This window comes from Manis javanica, chromosome 1 (genome assembly GCF_040802235.1).
Source record: "Manis javanica isolate MJ-LG chromosome 1, MJ_LKY, whole genome shotgun sequence".
Lineage (NCBI taxonomy): Eukaryota > Metazoa > Chordata > Mammalia > Pholidota > Manidae > Manis > Manis javanica.
In genome coordinates, this window is record NC_133156.1 from 154,404,634 (window position 1) to 154,416,948 (window position 12,315).

The 12,315-nt window shown below is 40.9% G+C and overlaps 1 long non-coding RNA gene across 1 annotated transcript; it reads right to left on the reverse strand.

The window, feature by feature from the left end:
- Window positions 1–2,991: 2,991 nt before the first annotated feature.
- On the reverse strand, window positions 2,992–11,905 carry LOC140849211 (uncharacterized). The gene is made up of 4 exons (XR_012130949.1): window positions 11,695–11,905; window positions 10,827–10,985; window positions 3,478–3,537; window positions 2,992–3,164 (listed from the first exon to the last, which is right to left on the reverse strand). It is a non-coding gene; the product is annotated as an uncharacterized lncRNA (long non-coding RNA).
- Window positions 11,906–12,315: the final 410 nt, after the last annotated feature.

A 12,315-nucleotide genomic window follows, 5' to 3' on the forward strand; every position in this document is an offset into this window, starting at 1 on the left:
GCCAAGGACTAGCTGCATCTGTAGTGACTAGAGGTGCCCTCGGGCTGCGCCCACAGCTCCCAGGGAGACCAGGATGCTCAGAATAGTGCTGCAGCTCCAGGAGGCCTCTCTTTACCCTAAAACAGGGCTTTCCTTTACCTTTTTGAGCACAGCTCTCAACATGTGTTGGTTTATTGTCCACTGGGATTTGGGGGTTCCTTCATTACTGAGTTTGTTTTGAAATCTGCAAGTTTCACATTATGCTGATCTCTCTATGTGTCTTAATGAAATATTGCTGATTACAGGGTGCTCTGTCTCCCTGGCTTTGTGTGTGCCAACCGTGAATCTTCCTGAGTTACTGCCCAACAGCTGACCAGAGAACAAACCCTCAGAAAGCTACAAATGTACCCAGTCTTCAAAATTGCTTCATAATAAAGCCCATTGCATTTAAACACTTGTGTGTTTTCCTTGATGGTGCCATTGGGAAACCATATTTACAACAATCTGGGCTTTTGAAAGTTATTACACCTTCCTATCTTATTAAAGAAAATGCCATTTTACATGGGATCAATATATTTTATCTTTCCTTTTTAGGGGGATGGGTGGTCAACAGTTACCAGGCCTTGCTTGATGTTTTTACAGATATCTCCTTTTGTCCCACCCACTCATGGCCCAGGGCCTCTTTAGCCTTTCTAGCTCAGATGACATCATAAATATGATTAATACAAGACCACCAGCAGTTACTCACAAGGGGCAGCAAATGACCTCACATTCTTCTTTCTTCCTCTGGCCCCCATGCCTGTATCAATTATGGGGCTTTGGGCCATTTTAAGGCATCTTGCCTGTGTGCTTCTGCATATGAAAGGGAAAATTGGACTCAACAATAGTGAAATAACAAAAACCTGTATTCTCTGTCTCTCACAGTCTCTAATTAAGTTTGTTTCTATAATCCCTCCCAGCAGATAATGCAACTACTTTCACTTTCCTTCCTATCTTGTCATATATAATTTGATTTATGAGGGCTGGCTTGTGCCCGCTGAAAGCTAAATACAAAAGTGTGGCAAACCTAGTCAGTAGCCATCATGAAAGTAGAGGGTGGGGAGAACTCTTATGCAGTATCCATTTGTTATGCATATTTGCAAGATGCCGTGAGTATCTCTTGGGTTCATCTCAAGTCTGCACTACTGATTGCCACACACTTGCCTGTGTATATGATGCTGGGAATGCAGAGACAATGTGTAACACCTCTAAGTCTCCCCCTGTAACTGGAGACCTCTCCTGGCTGGCTCACACCAAGCCTGTGAGCCACCTACCGCTGTACAGGAGATGCTGGGGCCATACTAACAATCCAGTGATAAAAGATAATTGTTGTAAAAATCTCAGCTGCTCTCCCTGATGCAGGAAAACCCAACTGTGTACAGGTGATTCTACCGCTTCCCCTCCCCAAGGGCATGCCAGGCCTCATCATTTCCATGGGTAGCATTCAGCTCCATGTAGTTAGTGCCAGCACCTCCCCCAGGGTGCTAGGGAGAGAGGGAGGAGGGCATGGAGGACAGAAATTTCAGCCTTTCTCACCAGCTCATAAAGGAACCCACCAACCTATCCTGCAGCCCTGCCCGAATTAGCTGAGGACATGGGGATGGGAAGAAAGGAAGGGAGAGAGGGAAAGAGGGACTCACAGAACTTAACATTGGGACAAACAAAAAGCAATTTTTAAAGATCTACATTTATGGAATTACAACACCTTAAAAGGTGCTCCATGGTATTCAAAGTGAGGATGATGCCGAGAATTGACCTAGTTAGACCAGGAAAGGTATGAAAGCTTTGAGTCTCCTTTTTTCTTACCAAGCAAGACCACTGTGTATCTCTGCATGTGTGTGGGCACATGTGTGTGAGTGTGTGCTGTGGGGCTGTTGGAACCCAAATGAAGACCTCAAATGTGAAACAATTGAAAAGCCGTTTTTTCTTTTACCTGTAATATTGCACACCATGGCTATGACAAGATTTGAGGGGGTTTTTTTATCTGCCTTTCGTTATTATGATAGGTCTTAACAAAGGAAAACTGGCTGGTGAGAGGTCAGCATAGTGCCTAGTACACAGTACAACTCAAAAAATGGCAGTTCAGTTATTATGTTAGAGGTGTTGGGAGCATAGAGGGACCCTCACAAGGGCCCAGCCCAGCCCTGTACTAACAGCAGGAATCCTCACCTGGGGGCCGCTGAGGTGACCCAGGAGCCAGTCTTGGAGTTTCCTCCACTGGACTTGAGAATAGCAGTATCTGAAGACACTCACCTCCAGACACTCTGAAGTTGGCTTCAGAATACACAACCCCAGGAGCAGCCCAGGGATGCATCTGAGGCTTTCTCTGTCTCTGAATGCCTTTCCTTCTGAGATTACCTCTTCCCCTTCTGCATCCCCTGACATGGCCAACTCCACCTTATCTCCCCACCCAACTGCTGACAAGTGCTCTTTGTCTTGCTGTCCTTCAGATCTTCTGGGTGTTTCTGTAAATTTAAGAAATTAAATCCAAAAATCATATTCATACTTTGGTATGAATTCAACGTTGGTAATTATGTGTTTACAAACATGCCAACATTGAGGTATAAACAGCTGACATATGAGATTGTGAGGGATTTGCTGCTGTTTAAAAGTTATATGACCTAATAATCAGCTGACTCTACCCTAACCCACATCATCCTTTATCAGCTTCATGAACCATCAACATTCTGTCATCAGGTTTCTTCAATTCCTCCCCCTCGTATTTCTAGGAATGTATTAAAAGCAAGTCCTATACATTTAACTTCACAGTTAAGTAATTCAGAATGCATCCCTCACTCATAAAGGTTATTTTTTAACACAACAACCATGCTATTTTCACACCGAACATAATTATCAGTAATTGCCTAATTTCACTTAATACTTGGGGCATATTCAAACATCCTGTCTCTAAGTTGTCTTTTTCAATTGGCTGGTTTGAAGAAGGATGCAGACAAGGTCCACAGATTTGATTGCTATGTCTCTTCATTCTCTTTTCTTTTATTACTATCACCCAAGTCCACTTTTTTTATCTTCCAAGAATTTGATGGAAAAAATAGGTCATTTGTCCTGTAGAATGTTCCACACTCTGAATTTGGCTAAATTAGTCTTGTAGTGTTGTTGACTGGATTCTCTGTCTCTCATATTTCCTGTAAATCACAAAAGATATACTTCTGATGCACATTCATAATTTTAACATGTGTGTCTCTTCTCTCTCTCACTTGACCAATTTCCCATTCAGGTCCCACTAAGAACACAAGCATTGGTCATTCTGAGCCCTGTGGGGCAGAGTATGAATGCTATTATTTAAAATATTCTGCCTTAAGTGTCTGTCCTACATGGCACAATGACTATAGAGCTACAGAACCAGTCATGCCCTATGCCTGGACCAGCCCTCCCAAAGGTTTTAGGGACACTCGCCTCCCTCCTTTTATCTAAAGGGTAAGTCTTGGTCCCCATTACCTTTGCTGGAACCATGGTCATTACTTCGAGGCTGTGAGCTTCACAGGGCTTCCGTCATGGCTGCACCAGAAGCACAGGGAGGAGGGGAGAGTGGCAGGAGGCAGAGTTGGGGTCTCCATGTCACTGACACCTTCTTAATCTGCTGGAGGTGGATTCCTCCAACCCTAACCATTCTCCTGATTTTAAATAAATTTAGTATATGCATAAATACTGTATCTGCAAAACTCACTACATATGATTTTCAAATAATATAGAGACATTTTGTTTTTTTTCAAAAGGTATTTAAAGGATTCTGTTTTTTTCCAAAAGGTATTTAAAGGATTCAGTAAAACCCTCTTCAGAATTTTTCATTCTGCTTAACTTTAAGAAGTTATTTTTCTATTAAAAGGCTTTCATGGGGTGGAGCCAAGATGGTGGCTTGTGTAGAGGAGCGGAAACCTCCTCCCAAAACCATATATATTTTTGAAAATACAACTATTCCTAAAAGAGAGACCAGAAGACACAGGACAACAGCCAGACTACATCCACACCTGCAAGAACCCAGCACCTCATGAAGTGGGTAAGATACAAGCCGTGGCCCGGTGGGACCCGAGTGCCCCTCACCCCAGCACCTGGCAGGAGGAGAGGAGTCAGAGCGGGGAGGGAGAGGGAGCCCAGGACTGCTAATCACCCAGCCCTAGCCATCCACACCAGAGCGCAGACACAGTGTGTGTGTGGGGTGCTGGACACTAGAGAAACAGGACAGTAAGACCTGCAAGTGGGTCCCCACAGCCAGCGCCCCTGTGACAAAGAAAAGTGAGGTGCTTTTTGAAAGTCTTAAAGGGACAGAGAGCCCAAAGCTGGATGGAAGCATCCTGGGACACATAGCCCAGGAGCTGGGAATCCCAGGGAACACCGGGTGCCCTAACACCCTGGGCAGCAGCACAACTAGGAGGACCCTCACGGCAATAAACAGCCTCCCACCTGTCTCCCCTCTGATGTGACTCTGCCATATCAGAGCAGCAGACCAAGGCCAGCCATGCCCATAGCAACCGTGGAGTTAAATTCCACAACAGCTGGGCAAGAATCAGAGGCCCCATTTGTGCACAGTTGCTCACACAAGCTGCTAGAGGTCGCTGTTCTCCCAGGAGAGGAACACCTCAAACCAGGAAGAAGAGACATTCTCCCAGCCAACATACAGTGCCAGCCCCCCCCAAACACCTCTATTGCCATGAAAACGCAAAAGAATTTGATACAGACCAAAATCACAGAGTCAACCCTGAGAAGGAGATAGGCCTAATTAATGTTCCTGAAAAAGAATTCAAAATAAAGGTCATAACCATGCTGACAAAGCTGCAGAGAAATATACAAGAGCTAAGGGATGAATTCCGGAGGGAGATTACAGAAATGAAACAATCTCTGGAAGGATTTATAAGCAGAATGGATAAGATGCAAGAGGCCATTGATGGAATAGAAACCAGAGAACAGGAACACATAGAAGCTGATGCAGAGAGAGATAAAAGGATCTCCAGGAATGAAACAATATTAAGAGACCTGTGTGACCATTCCAAAAGGAACAATATCCGTATTATAGGGGTACCAGAAGAAGAAGAGAGAGAAAAAGGGATAGAAAGTGTCTTTGAAGAAATAATGGCTGAAAACTTCCCCAAACTGGGGGAGGAAACAATCGATCAGACCAAGGAAGTACACAGAACTCCCAACAGAAGGGACCCAAGGAGTAAAACACCAAGACACATAATAATTAAAATGGCAGAGATCAAGGACAAGGACAGAGTTTTAAAGGCAGATAGAGAGATGAAAAAGGTCACCTACAAAGGAAAACACCATAAGGCTATCATCAGACTTCTCAACAGAAACATTACAGGCCAGAAGAGAATGGCACGATATATTTAATGCAATGAAACAGAAGGGCCTTGAACCAAGAATACTGTATCCAGCATGATTATCATTAAAATATGGAGGGATTAAACAATTCCCAGACAAGCAAAAATTAAGGGAATATGCCTCCCACAAACCACCTCTACAGGGTATTTTAGAGGGACTGCTCTAGATGAGAGCACTCCTAAGATTAAATAGATGTCACCAGAGAAAATGAAATCACAGTAAAGAAAGAAGACCAACCAAATACTAACTTAAGGCAAAAAATAAAATTAACTACTCATGAAAGCAGTTAAAGGAAACACAAAAGAGCACAGAATAAAAAAACCAACATATAAAGAATGGAGGAGGAGGAATAAGAAGGGAGAGAAATAAAGAATCACCAGACATTGTTTATAACTGGTCAATAAGCAAGTTAAGGTAGACAGTAAGATACTAACTGGATACTACGTGGAACATTTGGTAACCACAAATCTAAAGCCGGCAATAGAAATAAGTACATATCTTTCAAAAGTCACCCTAAATGTAAACGGACTGAATGCACCAATCAAAAGACACAGAGTAATAGAATGGAAAAAAAGCAAGACCCATCCATATGCTGCTTACAAGAGACTCACCTCAAACCCAAAGACATACACAGACTAAAGTCAAGGGATGGAAAAAAGATATTTCATGCAAACAACAGGGAGAAAAAATCATGTTGCAGTACTTGTATCAGACAAAATAGACTTCAAAACAAAGAAGGTAACAGTGATAAAGAAGGACATTACATAATGATAAAGGGCTCAGTCCAACAAGAGGATATAACCATTCTAAATATATATATGCATCCAACACAGGAGCACCAGCATATGTGAAAGAAATACTAACAGAACTAAAGGACCAAATAGAATGCAATGCATTCATTTTAGGAGACTTCAACACACTATTCACTCCAAAGGACATGGAGGAACAGAACAACACACTAGAACAGATGGACTTAATAGACATCGACACAACTCTACATTCAAAAGCAACAGGATACACATTTCCTCTCAAGTGCACATAGAACATTCTCCAAAATAGACCACATACTAGGCCACAAAAAGAGTCTCAGTAAATTCCAAAAGATTGAAATTCTACCAACCAACTTTTCAGACCACAAAGGTATAAAACTAGAAATAAATTGTACAAAGAAAACAAAAAGGCCCACAAACACATGGAGGCTTAACAACATGCTCCTAAATAATCAATGGATCAATGAACAAATTAAAATAGAGATCAAGGATTATATGGAAACAAATGACAACAACAACACAAAGTCCCAACTTCTGTGGGACGCAGCGAAAGCAGTCTTAAGAGGAAAGTATATAGCAATCCAGGCATACTTAAAGAAGGAAGAACAATCCCAAATGAATAGTCTAATGTCCCAATTATCAAAATTGGAAAAAGAAGAACAAATGAGGCCTGAAGTGAGCATAAAGAGGGACATAATAAAGATCAGAGAAGAAATAAAAAAAATTGAGAAGAATAAAAAAATAGAAAAAATCAATGAAAACAAGAGCTGATTCTTTGAGAAAATAAACAAAATAGATAAGCCTCTAGCCAAACTTATGAAGAGAAAAAGAGAATCAACACACATCAACAGAATCAAAAACGAGACAGGAAAAATCATGACAGATTCCACAGAAATACCAAGAATTATTAGAGACTACTATGAAAACCTATATGCTAAGTAGCTGGAAAACCTACAAGAAATGGGCAACTTCCTAGAAAAATACAACCATCCAAGAGTGACCAAGGATGAAAAACACAAAATCTAAACAAACCAATTACCAGCAAAGAAATTGAATCAGTGATTTTAAAAAACTACCCAAGAACAAAACTCCCGGGCCAGATGGATTTACCTCGGAATTTTATCAGACTACAGAGAAGATATAATACCCATTATCCTTAAAGTTTTCCAAAAAATAGAAGAGGAGGGAATACTCCTAAACTCATTCTATGAAGCCAGCATCACCCTAATACCAAAACCAGGTAAAGACCCCACCAAAAAAGAAAACTACAGACCAATATCCCTGATGAACATAGATGCAAAAATACTCAACAAAATATTAGCAAACCGAATTCAAAAATACATCAAAAGGTTCATACACCACGACCAACTGGGATTCATCCCAGGGATGCAAGGGTGATACAACATTCAAAAATCCATCAACATCATCCACCACATCAATAAAAAGAAGGACAAAAACCACATGATCATCTCCATAGATGCTGAAAAAGCATTTGACAAAATTCAACATCCATTCATGATAAAAACTCTCAGCAAAATGGGTATAGAGGGCAAGTACCTCAACATAATAAAGGCCATATGTGATAAACCCATAGCTAACATCATATTGAACAGCAAGAGTCTGAAAGCTTTTCCTCTGAGATCGGGAACAAGGCAGGGATGCCCACTCTCCCCAGTGTTATTCAACATAGTACTGGAGGTCCTAGCCATGGCAATCAGACAAAACAAAGAAGTACAAGGAATCCAAATTGGTAAAGAAGAAGTCAAACTATCACTACTTGCAGATGACATGATATTGTACATAAAAAACCCTAAAGACTCCACTCCAAAACTACTAGAACTGACATTGGAATTCAGCAAAGTTGGAGGATACAAAATTAACACACAGAAATCTGTGGCTTTCCTATACACCAACAATGAACCAATAGAATGAGAAATTAGGAAAAGAATTCCATTCACAATTGCATCAAAAAGAATAAAATACCTAGGAATAAACCTAACCAAAGAAGTGAAAGATCTATACCCTGAAAACTATAAGACACTCTAAAGAGAAATTAAAGAGGACACTAACAAATGGAAACTCATTCCATGCTCTTGGCTATGAAGATTTAATATCGTCAAAATGGCCATCCTGCCCAAAGCAATATACAGATTTGATGCAATGCCTATCAAATTACCAACAACATTCTTCAATGAACTGGAACAAATAGTTCAAAAATTCATATGGAAACACCAAAGACCCCGAATAGCCAAAGCAATCCTAAGAAGGAAGAATAAAGTTGGGGGGTGGACCTCACTTCCCAACTTCAAGCTCTACTAAAAAGCCATAGTAATCAAGACAATTTGGGACTGGCACAAGAACAGAGCCACAGTCCAGTGGAACAGAATAGAGAATCCAGACATTAACCCAAACATATATGGTCTATTAATATATGTTAAAGGAGCCATGGACATACAATCGGGAAATGACAGTCTCTTCAACAGATGGTGCTGGCAAAACTGGACAGCTACATGTAAGGGAATGAAACTGGGTCACTGTCTAAGACCATACACAAGAGTAAATTCAAAATGGATCAAATACCTGAATGTAAGTCATGAAACCATAAAACTCTTAGAAAAAAACATAGGCAAAAATCTCTTGGACATAAACATGAGCAACTTCTTCATGAACATATCTCCCCAGGCAAGGAAAACAAAAGCAAAAATGAACAAATGGGACTACATCAATCTGAAAAGCTTCTGTACAGCAAAGGACACCATCAATAGAACAAAAAGGTGCCCTATAGTATGGGAGAATATATTCTTACGTGACAGATCCAATAAAGGATTGACATCCAAAATATATAAAGAGCTCATGCACCTCAACTCACAAAAAACAACAAATAATCAAATTAAAAAATGGGCAGAAGAGATGAGCAGACTGTTCTCCAAAGAAGAAATTCAGATGGCCAACAGACACATGAAAAGATGCTCCACATTGCTAGTTGTCAGAGAAATGCAAATTAAAACCACAATGAGATATCCCCTCACACCAGTAAGGATGGTTACCATCCAAAAGACAAACAACAACAAATGTTGGCGAGGTTGTGGAGAAAGAGGAACCCTCCTACACTGCTGGTGGGAAGGTAAATTAGTTCAACCATCATGGAAAGCAGTATTCAGGTTCCTCTAATGCTCTAAATATACATACCATTTGACCCAGGAATTCCACTCTTGGGAATTTACCCTAAGAATGCAGCAGCCCAGTTTAAAAAAGACAGATGTACCCCTATGTTTATCGCAGCACTATTTACAATAGCCAAGAAATGGAATCAACCTAAGTGTCCATCAGTAGATGAATGGATAAAGAAGATGTGGTACATATACAGAATGGAATATTATTCAGCCATAAGAAGAAAACAAATCCTACCATTTGCAATAACATGGATGGAGCTAGAGGGTATTATGCTCAGTGAAATGAGCCAAGCAGAGAAAGACAAATACTAAATGATTTCACTCATATGTGGAGTATAAGAACAAAGGAAAACTGAAGGAACAAAGCAGCAGCAGAATCACAGAACCCAAGAATGGACTAATAGTTACCAAAGGGAAAGGCACTGGGGAGAATGGGAGGGTAGGGAGGAATAAGGGTGGGGGAAGAAGAAAGGGGGTATTATGATTAGCATGTATAATGTGGTGGGGGCACAGAGAGGGCTGTGCAACCCAGAGAAGACATGTAGTGATTCTACAGCATCTTACTATGCTGATGGACAGTAACTTTAATGGGGTGTGGGGGGGACTTGGTGAAGGAGGGACCCTAGTAAACATAATGTTCTTCATGTAATTGAAGATTAATGATAACAAAATTTAAAAATTTAAAAAAGACTTTTATATTGTTCTTAGTATACTAAATATACATTTTACAACTACATCCAGACTTTATGTTAGTATGTAAAATGGAAAAATAATCATGATTACATTGTTATAGAGGGACAGCCTGATAATGTGACACAGAGGACAGAAAGATAGTTCAATATTTCAATAATAATTGTTTAGAGATATTTTCAAATCTTAGAAACAACACAGAGAAAGCCTTTTTAGAAATACCATGCATTTTCCACTCAGTACACCTTACTGAATGTGTTTAAGTAGGTTCCAATGTGAGTCTCTGCACCATCACAGGTTGTTATCAAAATGCCATATGATTTCACTCATTTGTAGAATATAAAAACAAAGCAGAACAGAAGGAACAAAATAGTAGTACACTCATAGACACTGACAAGTAACTAGTGGTTACCAAGGGGAGGGGCTTGGGGTGGGGAGTGGGGAGGATGAGGGGGATAAAGGGGCACAATAATTTATAATCACGATATAAGTTGGTCATGAGGAAGGTATGAAGAATATAGCCAATGATTCTGTAACATCTTCCTATGTTGATAGACAGTAATGTGCTAGAGGGGGTGAGGATTTAATACTATGAGTAACTGTTGAACCACTGTGTTGTCTATATTAAACCAACATAAGATTGTATCAATGGTACTTCAATAAAAAAGAAAATGCTGCCCTGTCCTTGCACAATAGTCTTCATAACTTTTGGAATATCTGAAAACTTGATAAGCACAACTTTTCTCATTCATATTTAAAAATCTGGCTGGATTAAGTATCTAAGACTGAAATAATGAAATAAGAATGCAGGGAAGAAATACCCATAACACACCTCAAAAAATCTTCACCTATGATAACTCTGAAGACATGCAAATGTGGCAGTGGCAATATTGTGGAGATGATGTGTCTTTTTTCTTGGAATCTGAAATGTAATTCTTCCCTTTGATGCAAATTCTTATAACATTTCTGCTTAGGTTTTTGTGGACTGTCCCTAGATAAAGAAAGTGAAACTAAATATTTCAATTAAGTAGCCACAATATTTTAGGCAGATTACACAAAAATTATATACTATAAATCTACTATAGTGAGTTATTTTCTAGGGAAATATTATGTAAAAAATTAGTTATGATCCAATATATAACAGCTAATTAAAGTGAATCCTTATTATTGAAGAATTTTCCAACTCAAAACTACTGGTAATTTAGATTGTGCATAATGGGGTTGCCTTTATCTTTCTGATATAGATGAAAAAAAATTACTTGGACTTCAGGCAAAAAAGATGGCAGTGTAGGAAGGCAAAGCCAAAACCTCCTCCTACGTTACACACCAAGGAAGCAACTACAGCAAAAACAACTAACCCTGAAAATGACCTGAAGCCTGCAGGACAGACCACCTTGGGTTTTGGCAAGAAACCAGGGAAAGTTGGAGCAATCTGGGAGGTTGAGAATCCTGCTGCTTGTGGAGGACAGGCTCACTCCACCAGTCCCACTAGGACCCAAAATACAGGTGGCAGTTTGAAAAATTCACCAGCAGTGGGAAGGGGACCAGAAGGGCAGGGGTCACACAAAGCTCTCTCCACGAGGGAAAGAGCAGGTGGATGATGCTTCCCCAGCCTCAGCAGAACTGGTCAGGTGCACCCAGGAGCTAACCAAAGTGCTCCACCCTCCTCCCTGTCAGCTCAGCCCTGAGGCACTACCCACCTGTTCACTTGCTTCCCACTCAGCCCAGCAGAAGTCAGACATTGCTGCTTGGCACATGGAGAGAGCCTTTCTCAGCTTTCATAGCCCTCTCTTACCCCAACTGGGGAGGTGCTGAGGGAACCAATTCTCAACACTGCTTGCTCCTTGCTGGTGTCCTATCTCTCCTTCACGCACCTCTGTGCACCTGCCACACACATCCCACTGGCCCAGCAGTGCCACCACCACTGCAGCACAGGCAGCAGACAGCCCCACCCACAATGATCCTGGCAGAGGCTCCATTACATAGCTCACAAAGGGTCTCTGCTGACAGAGATCAGCCACTGCCAGCAGCCCTGCCCACAGCCCACCAACAGTGACTGCAGCTCCACAGCAAAGGAAGAGCAGGCACAGGTGAGCAGAGCCCTGAGCTTCTGGGCACTGCAGGACACCTTCTTCAGAAAGCCATTACTCAGTAGCACAGGAGGCATACTAGCTCCATCTAGTACAAAGGAAGAAACATAGAAACGCTGACAAAATGAGGAAGCAGAGGAATATGTTAAAAAAAAAACTAAAAGATAAGACACCAGAAGGAGGGCTAAATGAAACAGAGACCACAATCTTCTTGATAAAGATTCAGAGTAA